Source organism: Muscardinus avellanarius, assembly GCF_963383645.1.
Source record: "Muscardinus avellanarius genome assembly, chromosome: 8".
NCBI lineage: Eukaryota > Metazoa > Chordata > Mammalia > Rodentia > Gliridae > Muscardinus > Muscardinus avellanarius.
In genome coordinates this window covers 81,794,048-81,819,909 of record NC_137794.1, presented here as the reverse complement: position 1 = coordinate 81,819,909, position 25,862 = coordinate 81,794,048, and the positions used below count along the sequence as shown (strand labels likewise).

The 25,862-nt window shown below is 37.7% G+C and overlaps 1 protein-coding gene and 1 pseudogene across 5 annotated transcripts in view; both read left to right on the top strand.

Annotated features, from left to right (window-relative positions):
* Positions 1–25,862, top strand: part of PTPRK (protein tyrosine phosphatase receptor type K) — a gene marked incomplete at both ends in the record, with an annotated part of 572,810 nt that overhangs the window by 21,421 nt on the left and 525,527 nt on the right. The window lies entirely within an intron of this gene.
* Positions 8,243–25,862, top strand: part of LOC308266372 (proliferation-associated protein 2G4-like) — a 29,582-nt pseudogene continuing 11,962 nt past the window's right edge. Inside the window, exons 1-3 of the transcript in view lie at positions 8,243–8,342; positions 9,632–9,676; positions 24,214–24,323. The product of the transcript in view is annotated as a proliferation-associated protein 2G4-like (transcript). The remainder of the gene's footprint in view (positions 8,343–9,631; positions 9,677–24,213; positions 24,324–25,862) is intronic.

Sequence of the window (25,862 nt, the reverse complement as noted above, 5' to 3'; positions counted from 1 at the left end):
TGATTGGAAAAAATATTTTTAAATGCCCATGGTGATAACTGAATAGAACATCTGAAAAATTCTGACTAATAAAAAAAAGTATGAAGACTTCAAAGGAAACAACAAAGGAACAAAAAATACACACAAAACCTCTAGCTAGCAAAGTAGCTGTCTCTTTGCTATTCATTCTCTCGTTGAGGCCCAGAAAACCTTCCTCTCTTCATCTCCTCTCTTTCTCTCTCTCTACATCGTTCTACTTTTTTGTCAAGATATAAGGTTTTTTATCATTACTATTTTTATTGGTGCATTGTAGTCATACATCTTAATGGGGTACAAGATAGTAGGGGCATACATACACACACCACTCATTTAGCTCTTCCCCAATTTCTGCCCTCTTTCTCCCCCCCCTCCTTATCATGTTTGACTTAATGATTGACTTTGATATGTTTGTGAATGCACATCATGTGTAATTTTAATTTACAGTTTTAATTTACAGTTATTCCGTGCCCTAACTCTAAAATATAATGATAGACATATTTGGCATCTTGAATGGTAACATGGTATTACTTCGTAATTCAGCATATATCTTGATGGAGTTATGGATACTGCCATACTTAGACATATTTCTTCCCATATAGAGGAAGAAGCAGTATCTAGACAGAGAATCATTGATGCCTCTGTTCTCCAGCATCCCCTTAGCCTAGGCCTGCTAAAAGCAGAGGAGGATGTTGGGATGCAAATTAGGTAGAGGGAGGGCTCTTTGCCAAGTGTTGTTTATTGAACTGAGTAAATGTCTCCTCCTGGGTTGAAGGGAGCTGGTTAGTTTAAGTGGGCAGGAAAAGCCAGCATTCTTCCAAGTACTAAGGCTTTTCATAATGTCTTACATATGTAGATTACCTGAGCCCCTCAAGGAAGGGCAGGGCAGACCCAAGGACCCTTAGCACCCAGGAGCCCAAGCTGAGAAGGCTACCTACTTGCTTTGAAACTGGAAACTAGCCAGGGTTTGGAAATGAGGATGCTTGGGATGGAAGCGAGGTTGTCATTTTGTCATTTGGGTTTTTAACATCTAGGTGGGAAGGCTTAAAGAAATAGGAGGATTTCAGTTTATGAGGATAACCAAGTATTTTTCACACTTCAGATATAAAGAATATGCTAATAGCAAAACAACCATACCAGTTCATGAAAAAAATTCTTTAGGGAATTTTCCTTAGTCAACATGTTTTATAAAATACTTATTGCTAGGAAAAGCATACTTTAAGGTATACAAACCATATTCAGTGAAAATGTTCTAATCAGGTCTGGTGGTACACGGCTGTAATTTCAGTACTTGGGAGGCTGAAATAGGAGGATCTTGGGTTTTAAGCCAGCCTCAGCAACATAGGGGGATCCTGTTTTCAAATAAAAAAGTAAAATAGGACTGGGAGTATGTAGCTTGGAGGTAGAGTGCTCCTGGATTCAATCCACAATACCACCACCAAAAAAAAGTTTTACAATTTGTATTTTAAAGTAAGTCACAGAATCATCTCACTCCATCTCTGGTTAATGAGATTTTTCTCTTTATGTGCTAACTATATCCAGTAATATGGACAAAAACTCCAATAATCTTGACAAATGATTATCACTTAAACTTTAGATCTAAATTAAGTAGAGGACAAGGTTTAACACCATACAGATATATTAATACTAAGAAGATGTAAGCCTGATGGAGGAAGAAATAGAAGAGAGGAAATAGGATGCCAGTCAAAACAAGACAGCTAAGGTTTTAGAATGTATAACTCTCATTTTGTTTATTATTTGAGGAACATAAAATATACTTACTCATTTCAAATCAAAATAAAGATATCAAGTGTTTAGAGTGATTTTATTTTCAGCTAGTTTGTGCTATTTTTTCTGTATATAGAGTCAGGTATAATTAAATTAGATATATTTAAAAAGGAAGTTTAGTTAAATGTTATTTACTTCCACTCTGTGCCATCATAAAATTACTCTTATTATTATTACTTGTGGTATTAGGATTACATCTAGGGGCTCTCTACCACTGAGCTACACCCCCATTCTTTTTTGCATATATGTGTGTGTGCATATGTACGTAGGTACATATGTATGAATGTATGTATTTATTGGCATTGGGAATTGAACCCAGAGGTGTTCTACCACTGAGTTACACCCCCAGACCTTTTTATTTTTTATTTTGAAACAGAGTCTAAGTTGCCAAGGCTGGCCTTAGACTTGTGATTTGCCTTAAACTTGTGTCAGCTTTCCAAATACTTTTTATTTTCCCAGGACTTTTTATTTTCAAATAGGGCCTTGCTAAGTAAGTTACTAAGTATCTTGTTAAATTACTGAGGCTGCCCTTGAACCTGCTATCCTCCTATCTCAGCCTCCCAAGCATGTGCCACCACACCCAGCCCTAGTAGACAATTTTTTAAAACAGAGCCATATGGTATGGCATACTGGGATTATGGTCATGTGCCATGGCACTGAGCCACTAAACTTTTAAGATTAATGCTCTGTTCTTGTCTGGTTCTTACATGATTTTTGTATCTATGAAGTTAAAACTTACGTAACTGCTGATGTAAGACAGTTTTATATAAAAGTGTTTAGTTACCACACAATCACATGTATATGGGAAGGTTATGATGGAGTTATTTTGTTACCCCCTTTTGAGATGTTACTTTTTTAAGTTTATGCATACTGCTACGTTTGTTACTATAGGAGTCAAAAGATGTGAAATCTTTCTTCATGTCTCATAAGGTCACAGCTATCACCCACACCTGTGTCAAAAAAAGATTAACAAGAGAAAAGCATAGCAAATTTATTTAATCACAGTTTTATGTGATACAGAGCCTTCAGAATAAAGACACAAAGACCCAAGAAAAACTGTCCATTTTAATGCAGGGATTCGATGGAGAATGGATAGTTATGTAGACACACAATTGCACAAAAATGATATGACCTAATGATGCCGGACCGAAGGGGGAAGCCCAGCAAGGCCTGGCTGTTCTGGTTCCTCCTGGCCTCTGTGTGCCATTCTTTCCTTCTGGGTTTAGCTCAGCACCACTCCTGGAATAAAGCTCTTATGATCTATCAGACAAGGTAGGTCGAACATTTCCTTATGGCCATCACTTACATAGAAATGCAGGGAAGTTTAAAGTGGTGTCTTTAGGCTTTATGGCTTGCTCTGGGGAGAAGGGTTATAGTTTTGTTGACTTAATGTGGAGAAGAATAATTCTGGCGTCTATGACTCACTTTGGAAGAGAATCAGGAGTGAGAGACAGAAGGCAGAGAAGGTCAGAGAGATGTTGGTTCTGAAGCTGCTTTTGAAGCCTTTCAATTTTCTTTGGCTCAAAATGCTCAGCCTGCCAAAGTGCCGTATGATGGGGTTTTGTTTTCCCCCTCCCTCCCCCTTCTCAAAGAACACAGAACTGGACTTGTTGACCTCACTAGGCATGTTGAAGTCCTATGCAACTTTCACACCCCCACCCTGTGGTGCTGGGGATTGATTGAACCTGGGGCCTGGTGCATGCTATGCAAATACCCTTCCTCTGAACCCTGGATCATTTTCTAAGCCCCAGCATCACCTACCTGTGTAATGTTTGATTAGTTTTAGAGCCACTTTGGTTTACTAAGCCTTCTTTGGTTTACTGTGATGTCAAGCACTATGAAAATTTTGAGTAAAATTTTGGGAGGGAAACTAAAGTCCTCTTTGTTTATGAAGAATTGTATTATACAAAGAGTATGATAATTTCAAAAGTCATACCTGAAAATGTCCCATTATATCATTTGTTTATTATATCTTGTATAATACTTGTATCTTGTATAATACTCAATGCTTTTTATAAATCTAGGAGCAGTTTGAATTGGTTTATGAAACAGTAATAGCTTTAATATCCGAACATGTTATTAATAATCTGAAAAGAGTTACATTATTTCAAAGATATGATCTTTCTTTTTTTGGGGTATTAGAGATTGAATTCAGGGGCATTCTACCTCTGGACTATACCCCCAGTCCTGTTTTATTTTTTGTTTTCAAACAAGGTTACTGAGAGTCTCTTCATATTGATAAAGTGGATCTTGAACCTGCAGTCCTTCTGACTCAAGGACTTTCTTATTCTCTGTAGGGTATGGCCATCTAAAGGGTAAGTATGGAACTTGTCTTAAATCCCAGGATCCTAAATCTTAACATCACTTACTTTATTTTGGCTTACTTTTTTACGTTAAAAACTGTTATTCTGCAAATGTTTATGAGCACACCTATATTGATAGAAACCAAGGGAAGGCTGGGGATTTAACTTGGGAATAGAGCACTTGCTTATCATGTGTGTGGCCTCAGGTTCAATTCCACTACAGAAGAAAAAAATGAAAAGAAAAAAAACTGTAGGGAAACAAAAAGATGATAAATTTCCCAGATAAGATATGTAGTAGTCAGAGGTAGTTTTTTTTTTTTTTTTTTTTTTCGTGGTCTGGGGATGGAACTCAGGGATATTCGACCTCCAAGCTACAACCCCAGCCCTATTTTTTAATTCTTCATTTTGAAACTGGGTCTCACTGGGTTGCAGAGGGCCTCACTAAGTAGCTGAGGCTGTCCGCGAACTGTGATCCTCTGCTCTCAGCCTCCCGAATGCTGGGATTACAAGCGTGCGCCACCACTCCCCGCCAGAGGTAGTATTTTATAAATTAAAATTCTCTTTTTCACCTTATTATTAAATATGTTTTAGTACTAGTTCCTTCCTTCATTATCTGTTCAACTTTTGTACCTCAAGGTTTAGAAAAATACAAGCCATGTGTGGATATGGTATACTTTTATAATTCCAGTAATGAGGCTGAGGCAGGAAGATCGAGGCCAGTCTCAGCAACTTGTGAGGTTCTCTACAACTTAGTGAGGCCCTCTTTCAAAATAAAGAATAAAGTAGGGCCAGGGTGTAGCTCAGAGGTAGAATGCCCCTGGGTTCCATTCCCAATACCCCCCCCACACACACACACAGATTTAGGAAAATTATTTTTTCAACAGATCATGCTGCTGGCATTTAAGATAAGACTTCTTCATTAAGTATGCCTCTTTTCCCAGCACTTTGGAGGACACTCTCCATCAGGCTTTGAATACATTTTGAGCACTAGCTGTGTCATGTTTTAATCATGCACTTTTTTTTTTTTTTGGTGGCTTTGGGGATTAAACCCAGGGGCTTTCTGCCTCTGAGCTATACCTCCACCCATATTTTATTTTATTTTATTTTTTTTACAGAATCTCACTAAATTGCAAAGGGCCTAAGTTGTTGAGGCTGTCTGTGAACCTGTGATCCTCCTGTCAGCCTTTCAAGTACTGGGATGACAGGCATGTGCAACCATGCCCAGCTTCATCATGTACTTTTTATCTTGGTTCTCTATAGTCTAGAGTAGATGGATAATAAACAGGTACTTGTAAATAAGTAGTCATCAACTTGTAAAGGACTGTATAGTAACAAAGAGTAAAGAGATTGTCTTTCAGGAGATTACCCTTGTCTTGGGACCATGGAGAACTAAAGAATGTGTCAGAACTCTTGATGTGAAGAAAGTTGGGCAGAAGATTGTAGGTGGTGAAGAATCTAGGCAGAGAGCATAGGTTTTGTGAAGACATGGAGCAACTTAGAGATGGACCACCCATCGCAGTGAGAGGGAGAGCTTAGCTGAACTGGCCAAGAGTTTTAGGTAGATGGCTATGCAAGGCTTCATAGCCATTGTGAGGACTTCATCTAGAGGAAAAAGTGGGACTAATGTTGGAGAAAGACATGATGAGATATTTATTTTGTAAAGATTTCCCTGAGCACAGTGTGATAAGTGGGTCGGCAGGATCCATATGGATTTTGGGGAGACCAGTTATGAGGATACTGTTGTATTGTAAGTGACCCATAGTCTCAATGAGGGTGAGAGGTGAACAGGTAGGAAGGGATCTTGAAGGTGGAAATGATAGGGCTTGATGACAGGTATGTATGTGGGCACTGAAGGTAAAAAAAGGTGAGAAATGCCATCCGAATACCTGCTTTGAACCACACCTTACCAAGATGGGGAATGTTACAATTGGCTTTCCTGGGCCTTTGCTCAGAGATAATTTAAAAACAAATTTTAATGTTACAATATCCTGTTTTTTTACATAATTCTTTTTTTAGGTAATGTGGTTGGATAGTCTTATTTTTCAAAATTACTTTCATTTATGTTATGGTTTAAGTTATGCCTGTAATTATATGTATGTGTATATTTTGCAAATGTAGTCATTTAAAATTATTCATTTCAGTTGCAAGCAACTGCATCCTTACTCTAGATACTTTCCATATTCATTGTTTGTCCTTTATATCATACCTTAGCTTCCCTAAATGATAACGTTTACCATTTTTAGAGTTCATCCTGTGCGAACTTTCTCTTTTTTAGGCTGCGCGTGCACACACACACACACACACACACACACACACACACCACGCAATTTCTTTTAGAGTATACTGATTTGGGGTGTAACAAAATATGGAGCATGGCAAAAAAATTTAAAAATGTTTTATTTTCCTTAATGGGGTGTCTTAGACGCTTAGGACGCAATAGAACATTGAGAGCTAAGATCCCCCCTCTTTTTGGTGAGAACAGCAAGGTTTTTAAATTTGGTTGTATAGGAAAGTCAGAAAATTAGGAATTTAATGGCTATCCTCCCCTACACTTTCAAGGCAGTATGATGTTTTAATGTGAATGTAGGGAAGGTAAAATATAAAATGTAGAGAGGTAGACTCTAATTCCCTTTCACGCACATAAATCAAGTTTCAGGCTCTTTGGGAAATGTTTACTAGAAAAAACATCATGGGCCGATTTTAAAATGCTTTTGGATTGCATGACGGCATGGTGCCACTTCGATTGAAGGCTTGTAATATTTTATTTTCTTTCCCAAAGAGTCAAGATAAATCCTGTAAACATTTTTTCTCATTTTGTTGTTTCTGTTGTACCATTGTGTTTGGCTCTAACCTTTCGCCCCTGGGAAACAAAAGTGTTTTTTTACTCGGGTGCTCCTGCTGGGTTCTCCAGCTGTCGGGCAGCAGTTTCAGAGTTGTTCCTTATTTACACACTGTAATTCTGGCCGATCAGAAAGCTTCGGAGAGTCTTGTCTGAACCACAATGTACTGATTTTAAAGGGTGCATTTTGACAGAAGATCTTCATCAGAATGTATACTAGATTGCTGCCTTATTTATTATGGAATCCAATTTAATTTTAAATCATTACCTCCTTAAGAATGGGTATGGTGGATTTCAACATAAAGCTTATTAGACATGAATAAAACAAAAGCAAATACACCAACTGACCATCTTTCCTCTTTATTTTCTGAACATAAAAAGTAACACATATGGTAAAAGACTAGTTATGCCAAGCACCATATATGTTGGGCTTTGTTTAGGCTTTGCAAAACCTCAAAGCCTCAGTGGAAGCTGGGGGCAATGTTGCATTCCTATAATCATAGAGTCTGAGACAGGATGATCCCAGATTCCAGATCAGCCTCAGCAACTTCATGAGATCCTGTTTCAAAATAAAAAATAAAGCCTGGCTGGGGGTTTATCTCAGGGGTAGCATACCTTTGGGTTAAGTCTCTAGTACCATATACATGCATATGCACACAAACACAGAAAGAGTTTCTGTTTATTTTGAGAAAAATAGATATTGATACGTTTTTTTCCCACTAAGGGATGAAATGAAGCACTGAGTAAAGATAAAGGGAAGGAACTGGCTGTTTGTGGAGAATCTGGGAAAATGTCACAGAAGGGGACAGTAGAGTTAAGCCTTACCATTGGAATTTGCAGATAAGAGCGATGGAGGAAGGGTGCCTGGATACCAAGTTACCCCTTCATTAAAATAAAGCATTTGGATGTGGTGACCTTTTAAGCTTTATTATTTCTGTAAATCAGTTGTATTTAATTATAGTAGGGGTGGGTATGCTGTTAAACTTGTCTTGAGACATTTTTGCTTTTTAATTAAAAAAAAGTTTCCATTTCCAGTTCTTAATGTGTTTTGTTAAATAGACTTTGCAAAACAAGAAAGAAGGTGAATATCTGGTTTCTTTGTGAAGAAGTGGTCCATGTGCTCAACATATACTGTCAAGTGTCCAGTACGTGTCGTATTGTTAGGGAACAGTGAAAACACACATTGCAGCCCTTGGCCTTGCATTTCAGTGTTTCCTACCTTCTGGCGGCATGTGGAGCAGCACATGAAAATAGAGCATTTCAGATGAACAGAAAAGTCAGTGTATTTTCAGGCCAAATGGTCCAGCTTGGAGAGTTGGTAATACTACATAGAGTTTCTGACAGATTAAATCAAGAACATAGAGCTAGCAACAGCGATTCTCTTGTCTTCATGCCAGGTACTGTGGCAAGGATATTTATTTAATCCTCTAAATATCCTGTAAAATAAGTATTATTGTGTGTTTATAAGACAGCTTCTCTAAGGGCCACATGAGTAGTAAATGATAGGGTTGGGTTTCAAACCCACGTTCGTCTGATGTAGAAATGTATGAACTCAACAACCATGAATTTATTGGAGTTTTGGTTTTTGGCTTGCTAGCCAAAAGATACTATTGAAAATTTTGAGGAAGGGAGTGCTGAAGTACATACAGTGCGAACAGTATAATAAATTCAACAAGGATGTTGGATTTAGGGTACTGTGAGAACATACTGTAGGGGCAAAGTTCTCAGCTGGAAATAGATAGTCGGTCTAGGAAGTGACATCATCGTTGAGGCAGAGCTATACAGGAGCTGACTCTGCCATCAGGGAGATTTTCCAGGCAGAAAGAGTAGGCTGTGAGTGGCCCAGAAAGAAGCACAGGGACTGATGTTGGTGTCTCTGAGGTTTCTGGAGATGAATTTGTCTCATAGAGGGGCTGAATCCTGAAACCTTGGAGTCCTGTAACAAGGGGCAGTGACTTAATCTCACAGACAACCTGATGACAAGGAAGAGTTTTAGGTAGAGGAGTGATGGTGTTGGCCAGGCTCCAAAAATTAGAAGGTTTCGTGACAATCATATTTTAGAAGTATGGGGAGGGACTTGATGGGAGGCTGAGAACTCAGTAGGTACTGAGTGCATGCATGTTTCTCTCACTCTGAACTACATTAAGGTGTGAGACTAAAATACACCAATAAAAGTATATTAAAAATAAAAATGAAGAAATTTGAACAGTAGTGAATCAAGTTCCAGAGAAGCCTCATGCCCTGGAGCTCATTCTGCCTGGAGGCGTAGGCTGGTCATCCCTAGCAGCCTTGGCTTTTAGGGCCCTGTGCTGTGTCAATCTTTGCTTCCTCTGTCTTTGGGGCTGGCTGCCATTCTATTCTCTATCCATCATGTTTGTGGTACACAGACTCCTAGCCAGGATCATTAAGGAAGATTGAAAAAGCAACAAGAGAAAAATCTTACAGGTAAAGAAATGAAAACCTGATGTTCATTTTGGCGGCATGTCTTGGTTTCCTTTTGAGTACCTGAGACCTTCAATTGCTCTGATGCCTTCCCCAATGTTTCCAGCTTGGGAATAGACCACAGGTACTATTGAAAACTATTGGTGTATCGCGCACTGCATCATAGCTGCCAAGTGTGGGCACGTAGGAGCCAGGCCACTTTTGTCTGTTTCCTCATACACATTCTTTCCGCATTCTTTATCAGCACATAATCCCGAGACACAAAAAGCCTTTGTGTCCCACTGGGAAGGTGAGGAAATCAAACTTATCTATTGGTTTTGCTCCTGCTTAGGAACCAACAACATTTCTGTATTAGCCACCCAGGTTTTGAATTTGAGATAAATGTTATCAGCAAGATGTATCCCACATTTCCCCCTAAGATCTGACCATTCTAACACAAGAAATCTCAAAGACAGACTATAGATGTCTGTTCTCAGCCACCTGATGCTGTGATTTATGAGTATTTGTTAGACATGTAAATTTTATTTATTTATTTATTTATTTATTTATTTATTTATTTTGGTGGTACTGGGGGTGGGACCCAGGGGCTTTCTACCTCTAGGCTACACTCCCAGACCTATTTTATATTTTATTTGGAAACAGGGTCTCACTATGTTGCTGAGAGCCTCACTAAGTAGCTGAGGCTGGCTTCGAACCTGTGCGATCCTCCAGTCTCAGCCTCCCAAGCCCAGGGATTACAAGCCTGCGCTGCCACGCCCAGCTTAGACGTATAAATTTAATGACAGGTAGCCTAGCAGTTAGCATGTACCCAAAACTTCACCTGTGCTGGCCACTCTATATAGATTAGCACATTTAATCATTACCCTATCATATGAGGCAGGTGTCACTGCCGTCCACTGTTACAAACTGAATTTTGGCCCCCCAAATTCCTATGTTGACATCCTGATTCCCAGTCCAACTCTTTATGGAGTGAACAGTCTTAATAAATAATTAAGTAATGATTAATTAAATAGCCTTAATAGCTACTTAAGGTTAAATAAGGTCTGAAGCTTGGGTGTCTATTCTGCTCTGACAAGTGCCTCTTATCAGAGGTGACCTCAGGAATGCGCATGCTCAGAAACGAGACCAAACAAAAACAGTATCTGAACCAGCAAGAGGGCTTAGGAGAAAGCAGCCCTGCTAGTACCTTGAACTTGGACTTCCAGCCTCTGGAACTTCAGGAAAGCCAGTTTTTTTTTGTTTTGTTTTGTTTTGTTTTTGTTTTGTTTTGTTTTTGTTAAGCTTTCTAATCTGTGGTATTTTGTTATGCCAAATTTAGTAGACTAATGCACATTTTACAACAGGGAGAAATGGAGGTGCAGAGAGGCTGAACACCTGGTTCATTGTCACACAGCTAGGAAATGACACAGTCAGGATTCAGACTAGAGGAATATGACTCTAGAATCAACACAGTTAACCACCATGCTATTTCTGAAGGTCCAGCTCCCTGGCATCTGGGCCTGGGTGGTGTCACCACATACTGCTGCTGGCTAGTTCCTTCCCCTCCCTCATTTACCCATCCCTCTTTTTTTCTAGTGCACAATATCCATGGCTATTCACTCCTGGTACTGCAGTGTAGGAATGATACACCTGGAGAATCTCTTTCTCTTGTCATGGTTAGTAATTTGCTCTGGCTCAAGCAATTTCATGGTTCAGAATGAGCAGGGTCAGCAAACACTGTTAGAATTTTTCTTGTCATGCATTAACTTTTCAAATAATAGCAAAACTCACCTTCATTTTCCCCTAGCATTAGTCTCATTATTTCTGTGAAAGGCTGCTTTTGTAGTATATCCCTGAATGCCATCTTTTGGAAAATAATTTTTGTGAAAGGGTACAGAAGATGAAAGGGAGAGAGGAAGAGGATAGTGTTTGAATTAACGTGACCTTATTAATACCTAAGACTGGTCTAAGTGATGAATTAAGAACATCTTGATTACTTAAAATATATTCTACATGTTATCTCTTTTAAGATAATCTAAAAAATTATGATTTTTTGGTACTTTATGCAATATATTCACCATTAAGGGTGAGTTGTATGATTTTCCCTTTAAATGCAGATAAAAAATGGTTTAGGAAATAAAGTTACTTATGAACTTAACATTGGCTATAAATGTGCAACTGTGTGGTTTGTAAATAAAAACAAAACTTACAACAAGCACTTAGACTCTTTTCCTGAGCTACCTTTTAATGATATATTTAAGTAAAGAGCAGTTCGTATGGTTTATTATGTGCTTTTCAAAATGTGTAATGTGATACAGAGACTTGGGTGCAGGCAAAAAGGATACAACTAGATTGTATAGACTAATATATTTGATTTTATATTTTACTCTCAATGTATATGGTTAAGAGGGTTGTTTGATAAACATAGCTTACTCATGAGACCATATTAAATTTACTTTAGTAATTATTATGATGGAAGCCTGAGAACATACATCATTTCCAAGTGAGGTTTGCTTCTAGCCCACCTCTCCTGTTTTTTTTGTATAGGTCTCTTAGCCAAGACCTGAAAAAACAAGAGAGTGCATGGAACTTGACTCTTAAGTGTTAAACTTTAAGTACAAACTGCCTTTGGGATGACTTAAGAAATTTTTTTCATCATGGAACCACTTTATTTTCTATATTTCAGTAGGAAACATTTCATTTTTCAAAATAAAACATTTGTCTTTATAAGTTAACCTTATTTAATACCTGAATGTACAGTCCTATTTATGGCGCTGAAATTGGTTGCTGTGGAAATACTTTCAAAACTTTAGGCTTATGATTTGTGGAAAGTATATCAGAGTCACATGAACTGTTATTTATTTATTTATTTATTTATTTATTTATTTATTTATGGTTTAGAGTATGCTCTTCCTTTTCTCAGCCAGGTGTGGTGGCACATGCTTGTAACCCTAGTACTTGGGAGGCTGAGACAGGAGGATCAAAGATTCAAGGACAGCCTCAGTGAGACCCTGTTTCAAAATAAAAATAAAAATGGCTGGAGATAGGATCCTCCTGGGCTCAATCCCCCAGGACCCACCCCCCCGAAAAAAAAAAAAAGGTATGTGTTTTTTCTTTTGTTCACAGCAAATGTAAATTATAAGTACAGGAGATTGTTTTAATCTATAGTAGGGTTTTTTTCCTTTCCCATTAAAAGACCATGGCTTTATATAAAGATATCTTCATGTAAAATTTTCTCTTTGAGTAAACTTTTGTCCTAGTTTTAAACCATTCCATTTGTCCATGAAAACTAAAACAAAATACCGATTGCATTCTTTATTTTAGGTGAAGTTGACTTTTATTTTCAGAATTTGCTTTTAGATTTTCAAAGAACTAAAGGATATTTAAATTTGTTTATTGAAAAACTTCAATGCCATTATACTTTCATAGGTATGATTTTCTTCTTGAACCACAGCCCTTTAATACTCATTACCCAAAATGCCAAATCCAAGCTACACATTGGCAAAACTCATGGTAAATAGGAGGTTTGCTCTGAACATTTGAATAAGCAATTTTAGCTGTAATTATCCAGCATGCTCAATATAAAAGGTGAGGTGGAACCCCTTTTACAAAGATAATTTTCTGCTTTTGTCTGTGTTACAAATTGCATATTCTACTGTATCCTGAAGTAGGCTACTGTGATTTGCTGATGCCCAGAGTCTATTCCCCACTTTGATAGATAGCAGCATTTATATGTTGCCTTGGGGAACAACACCTCTGCCTTACATGCAGGTTTGGAGTGACTTTCTAGTCAGGATGTCCTGCCTTCCCTCATTCACAGTGTGTCAAAAGATGAGTTAAATTCTACCAGATGGATTGTTGAGGAAAAGATGCTTTTATTTAATGATAGAGGATGGATTTCAAAAACCCAATAAAACAACACCAATATAAACTCTTCCAATCACTAAGTGGCATTACCTATGTTTAATTTCTTCTTGGTCAGAATGAGAATAATAATATGTCTCCTGTGTCTAGGTATGTCACTATCACTATTACTTACATTATGTTGTGAGACTATACTGCACCAATAATTGTATTTAGAAAATTAATATGGGATGAAATGAAAGAATGGTATGTAGATTTTTTTAAAAAAGTATGTTGAACACTCAAGGAGAATTGCTGATTATGTTTCAATGGAAGGTTTTTTCTATTATTGCTTCTCTGGTCCTTGTTACTGTTTTACTTGGTGACGTGTTGTTAGCAGGCACCACTCTGTTCCTTCTTGGATTCTGTCAAGGTCTTTCTTCTGCTTCTCCCTCCTTCTGTGGTGGAGAATGCCTCCACCTTGGTCCTCATCTAGGGCCTACTTGATGATGCTCCAGGGGCCCACCTTTGTTCACTAGCATCCCTCACTGTGACAGCAACTGTGGCCCAAATAGTTCTCCTTTTTCCTTCACTCATTTTGTTTTTCATTTTATTTAACATAAGAACGTACATGTGTTATCTCTATAGTCTCTTCTGCATGATTGAGGCCTTTGCCGTTGAAGCCACATTGATTGTTATGCAAGATGCAAGTTTGCATTATCTCTGTTTATAAGTGTACCCTTTTAGTGAATGATTTAGTGCATAAGTCATCTTAATAATATGGATGTTTATAAGGTTAAATTGGTATCAAATTGGAAAGTTGTTGTTGCCTACTAATCTCAGTTGGGTCGTTATTGTCAGCTCCCTGTCAAATCCTCAGAAAGATGGGGCAAAAGGCAGGTGATGTCCTGCAGAAACTTATCTGCAGTGATTCCTTCCCCTCTATGAATTCCCTAAGTTTTTTAGGTACGACGCTTGGGAAAGAATCTGAGGTGGACAAAGGCTTCTTGAGCCAATGACACTTTATTACAAAAACTCCAAGAAATTTATACCCCTCACCAGTAAAGTTAATAATGAGAAAAGGGAGGTGGGTGTAATCATTGTGAAATAATAATGAATGACATGTAAACAAAGGTAATAAAACTAGTCCTTCAGCTGGCTGTTGGCCTTCGAGAGATTGACTCCTGACTCCTGATTCTTTTCCAAGGTCTTTGCAGATAAGCAGTCCCAGGGGGCCACTTCCCAAAATAAACAAGCATGGCCAAGGCTTGGGGGTTTCTCGGGGAATCTTCTTTGGCTTTCTTGGAACTTTCCATCTTTTGGGCTCAGTTCATATAGCAAGTGTGGGGAGACGTGGTGATTCAGGTGGATGTGATAGAGTTTCTCCAGGTGTTGGCATTTTACCTTCTAAATCTGAAAGCTTAAGCAAACTCACAACACAGTTTTGCAGACAAAATACCACAAACAACACCACAAAGTTCTTGGTTTTAATTGTCAGATGTATTTCCTTAACTGCTGAGCACTCTTCTTTAGACAATAAGCCTATTAAAAGTCTAACCATCTTTAATAATCCATTTCTCTGTCACAAACCCTCTGCAACCTGCTTCTAACTTTCTAATTCCTTTCTTTCCCAGTTGGGACTTTCTTATGATAAGCTCTTCTTCATGCAAAAATGCTTTTCTTACTCTTACACGGTATTTCCTTTCCTTCATACATATATATTTAGAACGTCTGTCCTTTATTTTGTCATATTCATTAACCATGCGGTCAGCCTCTCTGTCTTCAGGAATATTTACACTGGGCGTAAAAGTCACCAATCTTTTTCCTTGAGTCTATTGTATTTGGGCAACTAAGTTGTTTATCAACTAAATTGCTTTAAGGTCACACACAAGGTTTTTATCTTCTCTGTCTCTAGGCAGGATCTCAAGGGTAAACAGAGTTACCTTAAACTGAACTACCTTACCGAAGTTAATAGCTTAACCTAAGTTAGTGATAGTGAGGGTCGGAGACCCTTTGTAATTGCTGCAGCTGGAATGCTTATCACAGCATCTGAATTCTGGCCAGTTTTTATTGTTATTGAGCAGAGCCAAGGACGTTTAGGCAAATTATTAGAGAGTTTATTTCCACGGACTCAGTTTCTATTTATAGTCCTAATTTCACATCACTGGAGCAATTCGTGTAGAAAGTTAAAAGGAATAATAGTGAAGGGTATCTAAAAGTGGGGGGTACTTTGGCCAGAGACGACACCTCTTTCTCGGGGCTTTTTGCCGAATTTAACTATGTGGAGTGGGGGTCTCAACACATAGATGCCGAGGCAGCAGGATGTCTTGGCAAGTTTTCTTCTACCCATTCTATTTTTCCCTCAAAGATGAGAATTGTTGGAAATTTGATAGGAACTAGACTAGATAGGATGATAGCTGGTTATTCGCTTAGAACCTGATGATAAATGTGTGTGTGCTATTATATACAATTGTTCTAAATTTAGAATGCCATTTCATAAGTGATTGAAAAAAATGTGATTATGGGTTGATTGCAACAAAGCCACAGGTTAACATTTTTATAGAATATTAGGTATTTCTGATAATCTGCATAATTATATAGCTTGTGTTTATTTGTGGGTAGCATTAAACTTCATATAATTTGCATATGTTATGTGTAGATCTGTCTTCCTTCTCATTGTGGGTTCAGAGACCCCTCTGTAATGCTTTTGATCCTGCGAACATCCTGTTGGGATTGTCTGCTTGTTAAAATGGAAATTTTATATTTATGAGGTTTGTATGTGTTTTGAAGCAAATTAAAATTACAGTACTTAGGGTTGTAGATTTGATTTGTGTTTTCTGAAAGGAAAGAAACTGTGGAGTTTAAAATGTAATTTGATTTGAACAAACTATGCTAATTAAATTTATTTCTGAGGATACTTCTTGGAAAAAAATTACAAATGGGACAGAATCCTATTGCCTTTTTCTTTGAATTTCACTAGTATAACTTAATCTGTTTAAAATACTTTGCTTTAAAATACAGCATTAAAAAAATTTGCAAGTGACTCATTTGTGTTTTGAAAGCTTACTTTATAAAGAACTAGTCAGGAAACAGTTTTTTCCCCAGTTTACTTCTGATCATGAGAACAAACATGTGTTAGTGTTATCACTTGGTAACGGGCCCAACAACAATGAGGTTAGTGTCACAGACTCGGTCTTATTCGAAATTTTGGAAGCTGGTATTAGATTATTTAACTTGTTAAAACTTATAGGCAAAAGTTTATTTTGAAGGTTAATAATTCACTTGAACATTTAACTGTAATTACAAACAGGTTTCAAAATAACCTGTAGAAAGTTTCACTTTTTCAAAATAATTACATTATCATTTTACCATTAGGTTTTAAAGTACAGCTAAGCATTTATTATTAAGGCCTCTAGAGAAGAAAATAAAAAGAAGGGTTAGTTGAACTGAGCTTCACTATTATTGGGTAATTATAGGTTTGCTAACGATAATGTCTCACCTACTTTGGTCAGTCTTGGACACAATTTAAGACCAAGGGTGATGAAAAATTCTATAATACCAACTGAGAGGAAAAAGTTTTTTTTTTCCTTCCTTCTGTTTTATTTGACAAACATGGCAACCGTAATGTGTATATCTAGGATTTATCAGTTACTATATTTGAAAGGCACTGTAGTCAGTAATTAGGATGTGTTTCTGAGGAATCAAGGGAAATGGGAGATATAGAACAGAACCACAAAGAGGGGGAAATAAATGGAAAGGAAATGACTGACCCTGGAAATTATTAGGACATCCTGCCCAGGATGTCATTACCAAAACTCTGTTTTGTTATTTTTATGAAAAGATAAAAATCTATACATACCAGAGGACAATAGCAAACCAACATAATTGGCCTGGGGATATTTCATATCATATTAGCCCACACTTTTACTTGGAGTTTCAGTTTAATTATAGTATAATTCTAAACTACTTGCAGGCACTGCCTCTCTGATGACAGAGTACAGAAATCTTATTTACTACTAGCTCTTCTAGATCAAGTGATAGACATGTTCGTGTGCAAAATGACAGTGAATGTACAGTATACTACCCATAACCCCAGGCATTTTGGAACTGTAGTGAATTTCTTTAGTACATTAGATACCCATTGCTATGTTTTCTTCTGTTGTTTATCTTTATGAATAAACATTTACTCCGTATTTTACAAGAGAGCCAGTTTCAATATTACTACATTTAAAGTATTAATTCATATTCTCAGAAAGAAAAGATAATTAAAAGGAATAGAAAGTGAAAAATGAGAATTATATTATCTTTGAATTTTTTTAAAAATATGAAGCTTTTTTTTTTTGCTGTTGGTCCATAGTAGCAGATATAAATTAAAACAAGTTAGCAGAAAAAAATCAGATTACTCTTCTAGGAGGTGAAATATCACAATTACATTGTGTTTGAATTGCATTCTTTTCATGAAAGCCATGCTGCTTTTTGCTTTTAAATACTCAAATTGGTAGAAACAAGATGAAAATGAGTCAATACAAAAAAAGAGAGAGAAAAATCACTCTTAAAGGCTTCAAAATGTAGTAATGTAATGCATTGCTCAAACTTTTAAAAATGCATACTAAATAGAGAAATTGCTTGGCTCAGTGTTGATGGCAGTACTACACAGTTAAGAGCCCGTGTCTAAATGCTTAATAGACGTTCATATTAGTAAAAATTTATTTTATTAAGAATCATGCATCTAAGGAAGTTAGCTCTTAGACACAGCTAAGAAAAGTACAGGGTGCTGCACATCAAGTGCTTTTATGAGCAGGAAACCACCTGGTTCCTCCTTGTGGCTCTGACTTCATGTGTTGTTGTCTGGAATAATGAGGACTGGCCATTGGCTTAATGCCTTCACTTGTAGGAGACAGATGATATCTGATCCCTCCTGTCAGAAGAATTCCCAGAATAAGCCATTCAGCTTGGAACAATTGGTGGCTTGTTGATTGCAAACAGTGGAAAAGGGAATTCTCTGTATTTTCGCACACCTTGCCTTTTCTGTTCATGGGTGTCTCTCAGTAGCAGGAACTGTTGACTGGCTGGTGCACAGAAGAGGCACATGGGTGGCTTCTCAGGAGATCTCCCTTTCTTATGATTTGGCTATTTTTTTTAATCACCTTCATATAATTGCTCAGTATCTAGAAATATTCACATTGCCAGTTCACTCATCATAGCGTTTCTGCCAAGCTGAGCTCCCACAGTGAGTTTATATTTGTCTTTTCTGAAAGACACATTTTATTCAAATAGGTTTCTACTCTTTTTCTTTCCCTTTCTCTTTCTCCTCTTTTTTTATCCTGTGACCACACATCTTTCACAGTCAGGATTTTCTTTGGGTTCATTTTAAAGTAGTCTAAGCAATATGTTGTCACTAAAACCTAATATATTACAGTGCAATATCAACTACAGAAAAAGAAAAAAACAGAGATGAACTACTGGGATGTATTTTCAATTCCACTTGTAGGCTGGGGTGGATATTGCAGCCCTAGCTATTTCATTTGATACTTTATCTCTTCAAAGAGCTGAGGAATGTGTTCCAAAGTCATTCTGTACACATTGAGGTCCCTTTGGGCCCAGGAGTCAGCTTTCTTGTTTGAACTGCTAGGGGCAAGTGCTAAAAACCAAATAAACAACATAACAAGAACCTTGTAATTTGCTAATTTTTGCTAGTGCCCAAGATTCATGCAAGCATAATTCACCCATTCTTATTATTTATTTTTGAGATAACTTACTGGGTTAGAGCAAAACTAAGTCCTGAGAAAAAAATTTGCAGCAGCTAGGTTATATATTTTAGAACCCCTTTTGAACTAGCCTAGTAAGCATTGATTGTGGCTAGGGTATGTTCCTCAGTAGTAGTAGAACACTTACCTAGCATGTGGGAAGCCCTGGGTTCAGTCCCCACCACTGCCAAAAATAAAACTAAAATAACTGAAAAAAAATAAGAACAGTGCCTGTTATTGTAAATGGTTTCCAGGGAAGTACGATACTATTTAGAATTGGAAAGATAAAACCCAATTCCTTTAAGTATGCCAAATCTTGTTGGTGACTTTTTTTTTTTTTTTTTTTTGGTCCTGGGGATGGAACCCAGGGCCCAGGGGCCTCTATCTTTGGGCTGCACTCCCTGACCTATTTTTATATTTCATTTGGAAACAGGGTCTCACTAAGTTGTTGAGAGCCTCACTAAATAGCTGAGGTTGGCTTCGAACCTGTACGATCCTCCTGTCTCAGCCTTCCAAGCGCTGGGATTGTAAGCCTGCACCACCATTCCCGGCTTTTGTTAGTAGTGACTCTTGAAATGTAAATTCATGAAATTTTTTGGTGGGAACTGAAAAATAAATTATCCATAATGTAACTTACATGAACCGAAGAGAAAAAATATGATCAGAGTATCTCCAAGGTAAACAAGGAATGATTATTGAATCAGGTCGAGAGAAGGGGAGAAGTTTAAAATGGAGGAGAACATGGTATGGCTTGGATTCTTCCTCAAGAAGGCCCAAGGCCACCAATCCTGCAGTACCACTTGATAGGCCTGCATGGGAAACAGGCGTACTGATCCGGAAAAGACTAGGCAACTGATCACCTAGCCATCTAATCTCAACCCACTGTCTAAAGATCTGAATTGGGGGACTTCTGGAAAGATGGCAACTGAGAAAAGCAGCATTTATGAGTCCTGACAACACTCGATCTCTAGTGCCACAAATCAGCACTTTTCCTAGCCAGAAAAGACTGTCAACAGAGAAATAAAAAATGTAAACACAAGGGACAGAGAAAAAGAAGACTAGAAGAACAACCAGAGGCAAGAAAAGAAAGTAAGCCCGCATTGTGGCGGCGGAGCCGTGCTGGCACCATCTTGCCTCACAGCACCAGATTCCAGAGAGGAAACATATACAAGGAGCTGAAGTGAGCAGCTGTGGATCATTCGGGTGTAATTCAGCAGTTCTTTCAGCACAAAGAATGTCTAAAACTCCCAGTGGCCAAACTCATCATGACTTCCAGGGACTCAGAACGGAACTCAAAACCAGAAAAAAATTCACCAGCCTCATAGCTGAGGGCATGACAGCAGTGCCATATTGCCAGCAGTGGTGGCAAGTTCACCATGCCTGAGACAGCTCCAGATCAGCACACTCAACAACTGTAAGTGAAATTGCGGCACCTAAAGGAGAAATCCCAGCACTGCACCCCCAGGGACTTGTGCAGCTTTGATAATCTTCTTGGGTCTGAGATTTTGCAGTCCAACCTAGTGAATGAGTAGTGGTGGCAGAGATACCATACCCTAGTCACAGCTCCCCGTGGGAAAATGCCCAGCCCGGCACCCCCACAGTCTCGCGCAGTCTTGATTAACTCCCTAGGTCTGAGACTTTGCGATACTACTCAGGAAAGGAGTAGTAGCAGCTGAGATTAATACAAACTCAAAATCCAGAGCACCCTAAGTGATGTCGTGGTGACCTGGGGAAGAACCCTGAGAAGGCACAAACTTCTGAAATCATGGGAAAGAGGAACAACGATAGAGCAATGAATACCCACAACCCCATAATATCAGAACCTGATATCACAAATTCAGAGATCTCCAGAAGATCAAATCAGGAATATAACTGTGGAAATAATACGGGACCTTCGAAAAGAATTTAGAGAGATTGTAAAAGAAATAAAGGATGCAATCATTGAAGTAAAGGCATCAATTCAAACTATAAACAATCAATTAGATCACATGGAAAATAGAATCTTGCTCTTAGAAGATGATCACTCCAAAAACAAATGCATAATTTATACGTTAGAAAAAAAAATCAGACAGCAGGAATCTGATATTGAAGAAATATGGGCCCATTTTAAGAGAGCTAACCTAAGAATAATCAGAAGAGGGAAAAGAAGTTGAAACCAAAGGTATCAATAATCTCTTCAAAGAAATAATAGCAGAAAAATTTTCAAACATAGAGCAAAAGGTCGATACACAGGCCCAGGAAACTTATAGAACTCCCTTTAGACAGAATCAGAGAAGAGGTTTCCCACGCCACATAATTGTCAAAATTACCAATGTGGAAGTGAAGGAGAGAATCTTAAAGGCAACAAAAACAAAAGGCCAAGTGACGTTCAGAGGCAAAACAATTAGAACCAATCCAGACTTGCCAAACCAAGTCATGAAAACCAGAAGGGCGTGCAGTAACATATTCCAAACTCTGAAAGAAAACAACTGCCAGCCAAAAATTTTCTACCCAGAAAAACTATAAAATTAGATGGGGAAATAAGAAGCTTCCATGATGAAGAGACACTGAAGGAATTTATGTCTTCAAAACCAGCACTAGAGAAAATACTCAAGGAAATTAACTACAAAAAAGAAATAGGTAATACACTCCAGAACCAAAGAAACAACATTTCCCATCCAGCAGACAACTAAGCAAAGAAGAGTTTCTCAGACAGAAACAAAATCTTAACATGTTAGGAATTAAAAGTTCTCTCAATAATCACACTGAATGTAAATGGCTTCAATTCCCCAATAAAAAGACATAAAGTGGCAAAATGGATTAAAAACCAGAATCCATCCATCTGCTGCTTACAAGAAACACACTTTATAAGTAAAGATAGTAACAAACTCAAGGTAAAGGGCTGGAGCAAGGTAATTCATGTTAAGTAGCCATCCTAACAAATGTGAAGTAGTATTTCACTATAGTTTTTATTTGTATTTCCTTAATGATTAGTTATATTATGATAATGATGAGTGATATTTATGTTTTTATTGTTAATATAAAATCTTTGGAGATTCATTATCTATTTTAGTCTTTTACCTATTTCTGAATTGTATTGTTTGCTTTTATTGTTTCTAATTTTTAGGATTTGTATTTAGAATATTAATATACCTTCAGATATAGCATTTGAAAATATTTTATCCCATTCTATCAGTAACTTTTAATTCTGTTTACATTGTCTTTGGATGTACAATTTTTTTTTATTTTTTATGAATTTTGTTTATTCGTTGCCTGTGCCTTTGGAATCATATCCAAGAAATCACTGCCAATTTCAATGTTGTGAAGTTTTATGACGCTGGTTTTATTCTAAAAGTTTATAGTCTTAAGATATACATTTAGCCGCGCGTGGTGGTGCACGCTTGTAATCCCCGCGCTTGGGAGGCAGAGACAGGAGGATCGCGCAGGTTCGAAGCCAGCCGTGCGTGTTGGCTTAGGAGACCCTCTTTCCAAATAAAAATGTAAAAATAGGTCTGGGAGTATAGCCCGGAGGTAGAAGGGCTTCTAGGAACCCCAGTACCACCAGAAAAAAAAAAATTACATTTAGGTTTTTTTTTTAATCTATTTTGAGTTAATATTTATATATGGTGTTAGGTAAGGGTCCAATTTTTATTTTTAATGTAATTATTATTTTTCAACAATATTTAGTGACAAGATTATTATTTCCTTCACCAAATGTTCTTGGAAACCTTGTCAAAAATAACTTGACCATATATGGAATAATTTATTTCTAGGCTTTTTATTTTACTCCACTGGTTTATATATCAGCCTTTATAGCAGTACTACACTGTTTTGATTATTGTAGTTTTGTAAGGTTTGAAATCAGAAAATGTACATGTTCTAGCTTTGTTCTTTTTCGAGATTGTTTTGGGTATTTAGAGTTCATATTTCATGTTAGGATAGATTTTTTCTGAAAAAAAAAAAATGTATGATAGTTTCCCCTTAAAAAAAAAAAAAGAAAATATATCCTCTGGTAAGAAAGAAAACAAGAAAGAAATACTAAAATGTTATCTCTAAGTGATCAAAAGTTTGATATCAGACAAATGAATCTATTATGTGAGATTATCATTGTTAATTTTGGATAATTTGCTATAATATTAAAATAAATAAATAAATAAAAAGATCTGAATTGGTTAGTCTCTTGGGGAGAATTAAGAGTTAGAAACATCCAACAATATAAAGCCATCAAAATGCAAAGCATTTGGTGTACAAAATTGCAGATTTAATCAAGAATAATGGATTTTGTGTTCTAAATCTTGAACAGCTAAGAAGCATCCAGGTAACAGTTAAACTTAAATGATTGGCTGCTTAGTTAAAGGATATCAATGAAATGATCGACTATATTTTAAAAATGACTTCAAAGATGTGGTGTTTTTTGTACTTTTTAAATAACTTTATTGCTGTCTGCAATTGGATTGGAAATGCAATCATTTTTGACTCAACTTTTCTTATAAACTTGTTCTCGGGAGTCTACTATGTGTCAAAAATAGGGTATGTTATATGTACAGATCCAACAGTGGGGTGAAAAGTGATACTGGTTTGAGTGTGACAAAGGGAAAGTTGGTTGTAGTGATAAGAAGTGAATTTGGAGAAGCAGTGAGAATTTTTGTGGCTTGAATGGTACCACAGAAGGTTTTGAGCTTTGTGCAACATGATACATGCAGACTCAGAGTGGGTCTTGGCTGTGGGTGGTTGATGTGATATTGGGCAGCATCCTGATACACTGAAACATTGGACTGGACGTCATAAACTGGCTCGTGGCCTTGGTTCTACCCCCGACCATATATGTAAATTAGGAAAATTGCCTTGCCTCTAGATGCTTCGTTTTATCCAGAAAACTGAGGGTATTGCACTGTAAGTTGTCTTTCATACTGTGCAAAAGTTCTTTTGATGGTTTAGCACTGGAAACAAATTGGTGTGTGGATGCACGAGGCTTAATTAAATGTGAAGAATAAGGGCCTGGGCTGGGATGGCATTTGAAAATGAAGAGGCCAGGATAGGTCAGAGCTGTAAGGGCAGAGGTGGAAATGGCAGGCTGTTCTTAGGCTGAATGTTAAGGATGAAGGGGAGAGAGAGAGTTGAAAATAACTTTATATTTATGAGCCTGCGGGATTGGAAGGACGGAGGTAATGCTGACAGGGGAAATTTGCCAACACTTGCTTATTAGTTGGGGGAAGAAGATGAGCTCAGGCTTTCACAGGCTCAATTGTGGTTGACATCTGAGTGAGATGTCCTGCAGGCATCTGGGAGAACAAGTGTGAAAGGGAGGGGAAGGCGGGTGATGGCTCCTGGGTGTCAGCCACCTTCAGGATGTCTGCAGAGCAGAAAGTGAATGAGCTCATTGAAGGAGTGAGAAGAAAAAAAAGAGCATTAGCCTAAAGTGTGGCCATGAAGTGGGAACCTATAGAGATCCTTCATGGAACTCAGAGCCAACAGCCAGGAATGAAGGGCAAACACAGGGTAGGGACATGGAAGAGGGCCAGGGTACCCTTGGGGAGAGGTAGGGAGAGCTACGGAGTTGGTTAAGTTGGTAGGTGCTCCCCGTGGCATTTTCATTGAGCCATTTCCTGAATATTGAAATGGAAGACAGAATTTTATGGAGGAACTAGAGATTATAAGAAGAGAGTTTTGTTTAGAAAAGGATATAATATGGAAGTTCTAGTAAGTAGAAAAATAAAGTCTTAGGTAAAATTCAAGACACTTAAATTTAAATGTGTGCTGAGGAAAAAAAAGGTAGAATGCTTTTACTTTTAATTTACCTTCCATGAACAATTAACAATCTTTTCTAATCACTCCTCTTTCAATACTACTTAAACTTCACTGTATTATTATAGCCAGACGTAGCAAATATCTTTCAGGATGCAGAGTGAGAAAGAGAAAAGCTATGTGTGAATTACTGATATGAAAACCAGATCCCCTCTTGATCTGTTTATTACAAGATCATCTTGGCCTGCTTGGCTTCTTCCCTGCCATCTGTAGACATTATGTCTGGATTAAGATAGATTCTGTTGCTGTGGAATTTGGTCGTGGATTGAGATTAGTCAGTATAGGAATTTATCACTCTGTTTGTTGCAGGGGATAGGTTGGGGGGGGAAAGGTGCGTGGTGTGTGTGAAGTAACCCCCCCCCCCCACCAGACACACAGACAAACAGAAAAACCCGTGGATTCTTGTCCTAAGCTAAGAGTAAGTATTCATCGCTTGGACAGCTGTTGAAGATTTAAAGAAGTTTATTAGAAAGATAGAAATACAGAAAATAGAAATACAGCCCCATGCCAAGATGGCATGAGGGGATGACTCGAATGAGTACACCAAAGGGCTTACACGTGGACTTGGCCTTTTTATACCCATGACCTCCATCTTGTTCGGGTGACTCTGACGTGAATGTCCCTGTAAGGTACCTCCCCTAGCAAGGTGGAGTAAGGTGTCTCCTTTCATAAAGGGCAAGGTCAAACCCTGCCCCATCCCCCCTAGATCATGTAGATCTGTCTTTAGAAGGAGGAAGCCCTAGCTCTCCTCTATTGACTTGTTAAGTACTTTGAGCTAGGTTGATTTACACTGGAATAGCTGCCTGTTGTTAGACCAAAACCAAGTCTTTTCTTTATCCATGTCTGCCTCCATTTTGACACAACTATTTTGAAATATACCAATTATTTTCTTTTGAAATATATTAATAATCAGAGCTTTCCCAAATGTTTCTAGGTCATTCCCCATACTGGCACATTTGTTTACTTAAATATAAGAGCTTGAAGCAAGACTCCTAGTGTTCTACACGATGATGCCTAAAATTACTGGTATTTTTTACTTCCTAAATTTTGGTGTCAGAATTATTTAGAAATGAAGTGTAGATATACATATGTGTGTGTGTGTGTACATATATATATATATAC